Raw genomic sequence first — 11,230 nt, forward strand, 5'->3', positions numbered from 1 at the left:
AGGGACACACAGAGGAAAGGACCCATGTGTTCCTTAAGTATTTGGAGCTTCAAGACTGAATCACATTTGATTGGGCACATTGTGTCAGGAGTTATTAGCACTGCCACAATGAGGGAAAGATGTGTAGGTTCCAGTCACTTTGCCATGCTTCCTTCTCCCCCAACACTATTTATGACCCTAAGCCTGAGACTAGGCACAAGCTACCTTTCTATGAAACCATGTGGACTAGTGATTAAGCTACTGCCACTCAACTCCAGATCCTCCTTTGCAGACTCTCATGATGTGGGATTTGGGACTCTGAGAACTACATTTTTCCTTTGCCTATAGTTTCCCCAGCTTTCCATGAGTAGGGAGCAAATAAAAAGAGAATGGAGGAGTGGAAGAGGAGTACAGGGATTTCTTTTTCCCTGCTTTCTTGCTATTCCCATTAGTATTCCCTCAGCAATATACTTTATTCCAAAAGCAGCAGTTCTTTCAACCTCTAGGTATTTTTGATAATCTAGGAACTGGTCCTATATTGCTACCTCAGAGGTACTCCCACAAGCTCTGCACATCCCATCCTCAGAAGTCAGAGCTCCAGTTCTTCAAAGCTGCTAGCTCTGGCAAGTCTGTCCTTTTCCCTTTGTTCCCTAAGCCCAGGAGTTGAGGCTGTCCACAGCTGTCTTTGTATTTTCTCAGTGTTTCACCCTGTGCTTTTATTCCTTCAACACTTGTGTAGCCATCTCCTTGTATTAAATTCCCACTCTTGACATACATACTGTGGTTTCAGTTTTCAAGACTTGGCTCTTGCTGACATACCATGTGTGATTTACCTTCACTGGTCTGCTATTTTTCACCACAAACAGCACTTTGATAGGGAAGAGTGAATGAGTATTCCTATAATTAATTCCAGAAGATTCCTAAAGGGTGATGATCAGACTCCCTTTCATTTGCACTCATATTATTCATTATTCTAACCTATTAACAGTGATTCAGATTTCTTCAAACTTCATCTTCCAAAACCCTCTACAGTCACCATAGTTAATCAGGGCACAAAGAAAGGACTAACTTGTTTCATTCTCTTTATAAAAAAAATAAAATCTCCATCAACAGGACCCATCAGAAGAGGTTATATTCTTCATTGAATTATTTCACAATCAATAATATTTTAACTTACCCAAGGCAGAAAAGCACCGAGTTAAAATTACCATAATGGACAGTAAGGAAAAAAGTTACTCTGTTATTGTTAAGAAATCATTATGAAGCAAAATAAAAAATGAAAGCAAACCAAGTCTTACCAAATCCTTTTAGAGAATAACTTTCCTTTGCCTGGACAGTATGTTATTAGCATCTGAAAGAAAACCAGGATTTTGCTCTAAGCAGCAGATTCAAAGTTAATGTGCAAAGGATACTGCCTCTTTGTAATTCATTCAATAATACAATACTTTATTGAATAAAGAGAGCCATTTAAACTTTACATATTGAGCAATTGTTCATCTGTAAAAATGTCAGAATGCCAAAAAAGCAAAGGAGCAAGTTACAAAGGATTTCCAATTTCTTAGATAAGATCTTAAAGCAATATATAATATCATTCATAAATATATATGTATACACCGGTGTGTGTGTGTGTGTCTGTGTGTGTGTGTCTGAGTGTGTGTATTATTAGCAATGGCAAAGTCATGCTGTTCACAATTCAATAGTGAAGGCTAAATCTGGAAGGCAACTCAGTTTGTTAGAGTTTTCAGGAATTCAGTATGACTGTTTAAAAGTAGATTTTAGTCACATAGCAGCCATGATATTTTATTTCAAACCATTGTCTATGATAAGGAAAAGCATTAAGAAGGAAAAAAATCTTATTATTTTAAACCATGTTGATAATTTAAGTTAATGAAAGTAAGAGTAAACACCTGTGGTACATTCAAGATTTTGAAATAGGGGCACCTGGGTGGTTCGGTTGGTTAAGTGTCTGCTTTTGGCTCAGGTCATGATACCAAGATCTGAGGATTGAGCCCCGTGTTGGGTTCCCTGCTCAGTGGGGAGTCTGCTTCTCCCTCTCCCTTTCCTGCTCCCTCTCTCTATCTCTCTCTCACTCTCACACTTCCACACACACACTTTCTCTCTCACAAAGAAATAAGTAAAATCTTTTTTAAAAAAATGTTTGAATTAATATTGTGAATTTTGTCTACTGCAGTTGATCCAGTGATTTAAAGAAATTGTAGACTATGCATGAGATTTGCAGCCCACAGGGAATGCTATATTTCCCAGAGTGGCCCAGGGCCTTTAATTTTGAGCCTTTGGTAGTGCAAGCCTCTACTGCTCTATATCCTGCCTTTCCATGCCACAAGCCCATTCATTGCCAATGGGCTGGTGTCCAATCCAGATGAAGGGTCCCCTAGCAACACTCAGCTCTCACACTGGAATGTGACAGTGGTAAATCCACCTCTTCCTCCCTTATAAATGCCTTGCCTGATTTTAAATCCTCTGCTAACTGGAAAATCAGAAATAGCTCCTCCCCTCTAAATTTTGTGGAAAGGAAACACTGCTGGGGAAACTCTGGAAATCTCCCCTAGATTCTAACAGATATACTTGGTGTGGGCTTTGGATATGACATGATAAGTGTTAGGCTTCCACTTACACGACCAAGACAGTGGGGTAATAGGTGTTAGCAGAGACCAGAGAATGAAGGGTTGTCCTGGGTCTCCTAGGGCTGAATCAAGAGAATTACACAGATGGACCTGGAAAAGTCATAGCTTACCAGCAGCTGTTTCTCTTTGCCCTTGTTCTGAAACCCCAGGGGAGAAGGGACAGCCTTGTTGATGTCCATTTTCAGATAGTTCCCCTTAAATCCTGTGGGGGCTTCAAAAGCTTAGCTATTAGGAAGTGAGACATAATCCCTCTCTCTTAACACACTCTCAAAAAGTGGAGCCTTAAAAAAAATAAGACAATATATTGACCTTATTAGAGTTCATGAGAAAAGAAAGTGAAACTGAAACTAGACAATTTACAAAGAAATTAATGAAAGGGTGCTACCTTTTTTGACTTGCTTACCTCGCACCTAAACTATAGGAGAGGCCTTTCCCAGCCTCATCCTCAGGTTCCCACCCTAGAACCAGGCTCCCCTCAGGACATACCCAGTGCTCAGGTCCTATGGCTGAGGATAAGGCCCATGGTGCCAAGTTCTCAGTGTGGGCATATGAGAATTGGATGGAGACAGTGGGGGGGGGGGCAGTTTTTCAATTGCGTCCAAGACCAGTAAAACACTCAGATATAGGTGAGCCAGCCACAACCTTGGAATGTCTACTCACTAAGGATACGAGATTTATTGCCCCAAGATTCAGCATCCTGACATTTACCTCCTTGACTTGATTGTGCCTTGGAGTTTTCCTTCTGAAGGTGGATTTTTACCAAGTCAGTAGCTTCAAGATAACTCTGAGCTATTTTTCTGCTGCTGGGTGAGGATATCCTAGGGTCCACAGATTTAAAAGCTTTCTGATAAGGTCATAGCTGCTAGACTCAGGTAGAACGGGGGAAAGGATATGAAAAGGAAGGTCCTGGACCTCAGGTAGCCTATGATAACAGCAAGAGGAACGAAAATATCTAATCTGACTACTCTTTATCTAGTCCTTACTCTTTTCAGGCACAGAGTCAAGTACTTTATGTGCATTTATTGTATTATTTAATTTTCACAATCCTTTGGGAAGATTTTTTAACTCCATTTTATGGATGAGCAAACAGTGGCACAGACTCTTCGAAGTCATTTAAATAGCAAGTTGCAAGATTGAGAATTAAACCCAATTCCCTCTCACCCATGCCCTTTACCTGCAATTCTACTTAAGTGCTTGTCACCTCTGGGAGCGTATCAAGACTAAATGGTGGGGTAGGGGGTGCTGCTAACCAGAAAGTTGTGACCATAAATTGGGGCAGCCAATATTTGTGACATTGGTAGTTGAATTAATAGTAAGGTTGATAATGATGGTTTGAGATAAATGAAAGAGAGGCAAATATAAAATGCATGTGGTGGGGAGAATATACCACTTTGGCAAAGCTTAATCTTAAGAGAGGAACTAGCTCCTAGCTCCCTTCTAGGCAAAGTTCAGCTTGTGTAACGATGGTGGCCTCTTAGAAGTTGCCACACTAAACTAGATATTATGAAGCAGTCTTCACAATTACTCAAAATTACTAACAAAACTGTGGCTTCCAGAAAGACCTAAACCAGAAAGCAATATTTCTATGTCCTTCACAAATTGACTTGCAAGTAATTGTCCAGAGACACCTTTATGAAGGAGAGCTTAATTTGTTCCCATTTGTATTTTATATATATGCAGGTTGTTAAAATATTTGTGGCACTTTTGCTCTAGCTTTTTGACTCATACTTTTAAGGAAAAATTAAGCTACATTACCTCCCTTTTTATATGGGGTATTTTGTTCTTACCATTAATGGTAGCAACTTTCTACTCCGAGGAAATCTTGAGATTTACATGCCATTAAAGGATAAAGCCATTGACTTTTTTTTTTTTTTGGTTTGAGATATTTAAATCATACAGAAGTCTAACAACTTTTTCATATATTATTTATTTGTTATACCTTTTGGACTTATTTTTCATTTTAAGTATGACTTCAGTTTTTGAAATGAATTGCCTTGTTTCTTATTTCAATCAAGTACATTTTGGGGTGTATTCAGTAAGATTGCAACTACTAACACCTGGGCTTTTCAGACATTAAAAATATATATATCAGAAGCCATAGGTATTTTAAAATTAATTATATCCTCTTTTCTCTGCTGACCTCTTGACCTGAGGCCCTGGGGCTATGCATTGTTATGAAGAAGTTCAAGGGACAGCTACAAGTACCACCTTCAGAATGTGATTGACTCAGGGCATAAGGTAATATTTACTGCAGGTATTAATGGTCACAATCCACAGAAGTAAAAAATTGTTCCATTTTATTTCTCCTTAGATATAACACACAAAAATGACTGGCAAAACTATCCACTTTCTAATAACGACTTCCAGAGGTCATGGAGAGGTGAAATTGTCACTGTGATGTGCATACAGTGGGGATAAGGCCACTCTCCAAGACACTTGTGATTAATTCTTAGTACTATGATGGAAAAACAACTAGTCACCTACATCCCGATTGAAAATTCTCAAAAAAAACCCAAAAGCAAAACAAATTTCTTTGTAAGTCTGAGTAAACACATGAAAACGATATTAGGGGATCCCTGGTTGGCTCAGTGGTTTAGCGCCTGCCTTTGGCCCAGGGCACGATCCTGGAGTCCCGGGATCGAGTCCCACGTCAGGCTCCCAGCATGGAGCCTGCTTCTCCCTCCTCCTGTGTCTCTGCCTCTCTCTCTATGTCTATCATAAATAAATAAACCTTAAAAAAAAAAAAAGAAAACGATATTATACATTTCTGAAAACCTGTTAGAAGTACTTTCTTTGGACCACAGTACATTGCTAAAAGTCTAATATATACAGTTAACTTGGATATAATGGAGGCAATTACAATTTGTGCTCTTCTTCTAGGATTTCCCATACGAATATTAGGAAAAAATGAGTCAGCAACCATGTCCAAGAAGCTCTAGCCACAGTCTTCTGAATATGTGTGTAGGAAGCAACTTGGTAAACCCACCTTAGAAAGTAGGATCCAGTCTAAGAAATTGTGACCTTGGCCCACGATGGAAGTTCCATTTGGACAAGTCTGGACCCAATACTGCACAGCCAGCTTCATAGCATGAAAGAGCAACATGGCTTACTGGAAAATTTTGTTTCATGCAACTGTAAGAATGATGCTCAAGCTGCCATTTGCCCTTGACACTAAAGCTGAAAGAGAAGGGGGCTGAAATAAATGAAGTCTATGAAGTAAGGTTCAGGGCTCTCTAATGCTGTAATAGAAAGAAGCTCTAGAGGCTAATGCAGTTAATGTTATAGGCTAATCACTTCAGAATATGGGTCTTATGCTGGGAATGAAACTTTAAAGATATGAAGAAAGACTTCTTCTGAACCCTCAGTTGTTCAAGAGAAGATCCTGAGAATAGAGAAAGGTGGAGGGTAGAAATCCCTTGCCCAATTTCTGCAGAAGAGTTCTATATTCTCCTTCACCAACTCTTCCCTGCATGGCAGATATCATTGCTCTCTTTCCTATTTTTTAATCTAATCCTTTGAGAAAGGAGTTGGATCTCATTCATAATTAAAAGTCATATAACAACCTAAGGAGTCCTTCTTTCTCTGATGCCTATACACGTACACTCAGATATGCAGCATTTGTATAGGTAAAGCTGTAAGCCAAAGCAATAAAGCTCTTATGATTGAAGCCACAGCAATAAAACTTTTATGGTAGAATCAGGTATTGAAAAGAAATAACAGAATTTTTGTGTATGTAGTGGTGAAGGTAAGGGAGAGAAGGAGGGACACTGAGATCCCATTATATTATACTTTATTTTTTGGAAAATAATTGTAGAAAAAGCCTATTTCAGTCTTGAATCTTCTTTCTCCACTTTCTTCACTAAGGACCTCTCTCTATGTCTTTTGTTTTGTTTTGTTTTTCTACCTGTCTCTATGCCTGCTTTTACTTCTGACCTATAAAATCTGTGAGGACAGGGAAATGGACCTCTCATATTCTCTGTATCCACAGTGGTCAAGATAATGTAGGCCACAGTGGAATTCTGCTGAGTGAATGACTAAATGACCAAATTAAATTTCCAATCAGATACTTAATTATCATAAGAAATAATAAGAAGGAAACTATTCTCAAACCCAGTGGGTATTAAATGGTATCCATACTTTCTTTGTGTATTTGTTGTGTTTTGTTTTTACGATAGTGTGACCAGTTTCAGCTTCTGACCACTCACCATCATGTAAATTGATCACAGCCACAGAAGAGAGCAAAAGGCGTGAGAGGGAACATCCATTGCAGATCAGAGATTAAATCAAAAGGTAAAGAGATTCACCAAAAGGTGAATGTGTGCCTCATTCACATGTGAATCATCCCTAGTCTCCCTTCATCTGGCCAAATACCACAGTGCTTGTTCATCCAGCAGATCAGATTCTACATAAGGACATTTTGTGTATGTGTACATCTAGACATCCAGTTTGTAGTCGCAGCAACATTTGTACCACCGTGGTGAGCTGTCTGCATAAATATATTTCTGAAAAACAAAACCATGGTTCAACATGACATCAAATAAGAGTGTCTAGGAGAAAAAAGAAAAATAATTTAGAAGCAATTAAGAAGCTAATGCTATTGACTCACATTTGAAGAACTTGTTTTGTCTGATTAAAATTGAATAAGGCACTGAGAATCAGGAACATAAGCCTGGTTGCGTCAGGAGTCCCAATTGCCTGCTCTCTTTATTTCAATTTCCACTTCTTCGTTGCAGAGACAAGCTACTGGAAACTTCCATTTTTATTCCCTATGGTTTGAAACACTTCAAAAACTGTGGGTTTTTTGAACCTTCAGTGTAAAGTATTGACATTCACCACAACAGAATTCATTTCTTTACAGCCTCATAACTGAGTAACACTGACATAAAATCATGTGTTGGATATTGCACTTCATTTATATCTGGGCTCATTATCATTTTGCTCTTTTGGAAAGGATTTTAGCATCTATTCTGATGCAAACAGTAGCTCTGTCTATGGAGGCAGATGTAACACAGCTCTAGAGATGAGCACCGACTAGCATTCAGCAGTTGACTCTGAGATGGAAGACAAGCAGGGGAGTATTTTGCTTTCCTCTATGAAAGTGGAGGAGCTTTTCCTGGGGTGGCCCTGGAGCAGTTGTAGCCCCTCCCCAGACCTTGGGCACACAGAGAAAAATACTGGAGCTGCCAGGTACCTGGATTCTTGACTCAACAAGCCAGTTCCACCCCCAGAGATCTGTGGTTGTGTTTGGTCAAAGAAGCTAAAATAGAACGAAGAAGAGTGTCCCTGCACCTTCTTGTGCTTGGGGAAAATGAATTTCAACTGTAAAGGACAACGAGATTTATTGCCGTCAAGATTAAGCCCGTAGACAACTGAGCTATTGAAGTAACATCCTCCTTATCTATCACATGGGGCTTTATGGATTGAATATCAGGGTAGAAGCTTTGTGATTATGCCATTTCCCTGCTCAAACCCATAGAATGGTGGCTCTGTTTAACTATGTAAAATATGTGGAGAGGTCGCTGCTTTCCTGTTATATAAACTCTTTCCAGTCATTGTGCAGAGATTGGAGGAAGCCTCAGAACTGTCAATGGGAGGTGGGCCCAGCATGTTGGAGTGACATTACTGCAGCGGTTCTAGAGATTCCTGGTCATAGCTTTAAATTTACCATGAGATATAAGCCCCAAAAATATTAAAATAAAACTGTGTAGATTACATGTAACTTGAAATATATTGTTATTTTTTTAATAAAGTAGAAAATGATAGCACCACTTTTTTTTTTTTTTTTTTAGCACCACTTTTAGTAAGAAGGAAGATGATGACAATGGATGGCTACGTTTTGGGATGTCTTTATGATGTACTTGGACTGCACTATGCTCTTTCCATGGATTATCTCAATTAAGCTAATCTACAAGACTATGAAGTCATTTCTCTTACTATCCTTCCTCTTTACACATGAAGGAACGGAGACCCAGAAAGTTTAAGTGACTTGTGCAAGGTTACTCCACTGATAAACAGTGGAGGTGTGTTTGAAATTCTCTTAGAGATAATCCAACACAGGGCTCAGCAAACTTTTTCTGTAAAGGACCAGACCATAAAAATTTCAGGCTTTGTGTTGCAACTACTCAACCCTGCTCTTGCATCACCAAAGGAGCCAGAGATATTGCCTACACCAATGGGCCATCTTGCAATATGTACAGGAAAGATGTGGTCTGCTGTTTGCTGACCTCTAATCCTGTCCGTTTCACTCATTTTGTATGTGAGAAAACTAAAGCCCAGAAAGGTGAGAGTATTTCTACTGCTGTTCTGTATTAGAAAGAAGATGAAACATCTCTGGGTCTCAGTCCTGTAATCTTTTAATTACATGAAATTCAAGAGATTTCACCAGTTAGTATGGTAACAGATTTTAATATCTCATATTAAAACAAAGGTAAAATTCACCTGAAACTATGATAGTCGCTTACAGATAGTTATGTTCAATAGAAGCCGATTTTGAACTGAGACTTTTCTGCTTACCTGGTTTGTATTGATGCCGTAGTACACAGAGCTCCAAGACCAAGCAGAAAAATCCCAAACACATCTCATTAAGTCAAATCAAGAATTAGGGGAGGCGGGTACTCAAATTGCTACAGACAAGGTGATGAAGCCAGCTGAATAGTCCTACCAACACGTATGCAAAAATTCAATTGTGAAGAAAGCAAGACATGGGCCCTTACTCCGTTCCTTACCCCTGCAGCTGCTGTCTAGATTTTTCTCCAAGGCTTTGTGTAAACCTGTTAATACATTCCTAATTGAAAACAGCATATTTCTCTCCCACTATCTCAATTCATGGCCTCTGAAATTTCACTTGAAATGAAATTCATCACAAAATCGAGTAATGGTTGTTGCAGGTTCTGATTCCTTGGAACATTCTTTATAAAATTTAACTCAAAATTTATTTAATAATAAAGCTGCTCCCCAAAATATTGTGATATATAAAAGAGGCAGCAAAGATTTGATCTTCGATGAAATGAGACCTTGAACAATAATAACTAATAAGACAGACATAAACGCTAACATTTATTATTTACTCTACATCAGACTCTGTCCAAAGGATTTTATATTTAGTCCTCCAAACCACAGATAAGGACATAGGTGCTCAGAGAGGTGAAGTATCTTACCCAGAGCTGTACGAATTCTAAGAGTCAGGGCTGAAATCCAGGCAGCTGACCTGCGAGGCTGGGTGATTAACCCTCCTCCAGAGCCTAGAGCCCCAAGTCATGTTGCCAGGATTCATGCCCTGCGCACCCTTCCCCTGCTAGTGGGCTGGCTTTGGACTGGCCAAATTATCTGAGCCTCAGTATCCTTCCCTGTGAGACAAGCATAAATATGGTACCTCCCATCTAGTATTTGTGTGTATATCCATCCTGAGTGCTTAGCATCACATCAACTTAAAATTTCAATTTATTGATATGATGAAAAAAATTTCAATATATGAATAAACATTTCCCCAAACAAACCCTGAGGGTCAAGGAGACCCAGATTTAAATTCTAGTTTCACAACTGACCAGCTATGTCATCTCAAATTAGGAAGTTAAACTTTCTCACCCTCAGTTTCTTCTTCTCTAAAATGCAGATAAAAGTAATGATTTCGCAGAGTTCACATGAAGATACGAAGAGGTGATGGCTTCAGGGTCCCTGTCACAAGGCCAAGGAAGGTGCTAGGAAAATGTCAGTCATTCCCTGCCTTGTTCCAGCCCCACCTGCTCCTTTTGGGTTGTGAGAATCCCACAAACCTGCAAAGCCCTGCTCTACCCAACCTCAGTCACTGTCCTGGGATGGACCGTGAAGCAGCTGATGGGCTTCTCACCTCTCAGTGAACAGAGTCTAAGGGGGGAACAAGGATGTTACAGTCATTACAGAAAAATTAATACAGGAGGACAAGGAAGCTCCTGACCCAGATATGGAACCCAGGGCATATCTCAGAAATGCTCTAAGAATCTGTAAGGATTAGTAAGGCAAGAAATTGTTTTTTTAATCCCCCAGGCAGAAGGAAAGTCTAAGTAAAAGTTCTGAGGTATACAAACTAGAACTTTTGATAAACTGAGATCAATTTTCAGTATGGCTGGAGCATCAAATTCTAGAGAAAGAGTCCAAGAGATGAGGCTGCAGAAGTAGAGCTGGAAAAAAATTACTGATTCCTGGGATGGATTTTCAATGGAGTGGGACAGGCTGATGGCAGACTGGCATTTTGGAAAGATCATTCCAGATGTCCCTTCTTGGGTCCTCTTCCATCCTACAATATTCTCTCCTCGCTCAGAATCACCTCGTCTCTGATCATTTGTATCATTCACTGAATATGTAATCACATGTCGTTTATCATTTTAATATAAATATTCCTTGTATATTTCTGTGTTTTATTTCTTTATCTCTTTCGCAGTGCTCGGCAGACGGCAGGTGCTCAAAACTGTTGACCTCTCTGGTCGCTCCCTGATGCCAGTGCTCTATCTTATATTTCTTTTATATCTTCCGCTGTATCTAGCAGAGTTGTACATAGTTGAGTAAGAAATCATTTTAAAATCAACTGGGGATGGGCAGCCTGGGTGGCTCAGCGGTTTAGCGATGCCTTC

At 39.5% G+C, this 11,230-nt stretch overlaps 1 long non-coding RNA gene across 1 annotated transcript in view; it reads left to right on the plus strand.

Moving 5' to 3' along the window:
- LOC112640808 (uncharacterized) overlaps positions 1 to 11,005 on the plus strand; it is a 481,961-nt gene extending 470,956 nt beyond the window's left edge. Inside the window, exons 14-16 of the long non-coding RNA XR_007411443.1 lie at positions 4,778 to 4,862; positions 6,800 to 6,914; positions 8,414 to 11,005. This is a non-coding gene — a long non-coding RNA (uncharacterized LOC112640808). The remainder of the gene's footprint in view (positions 1 to 4,777; positions 4,863 to 6,799; positions 6,915 to 8,413) is intronic.
- Positions 11,006 to 11,230: the final 225 nt, after the last annotated feature.

The sequence above is a fragment of the Canis lupus genome, chromosome 6 (genome assembly GCF_003254725.2).
Source record: "Canis lupus dingo isolate Sandy chromosome 6, ASM325472v2, whole genome shotgun sequence".
Classification (NCBI taxonomy): Eukaryota; Metazoa; Chordata; class Mammalia; order Carnivora; family Canidae; genus Canis; species Canis lupus.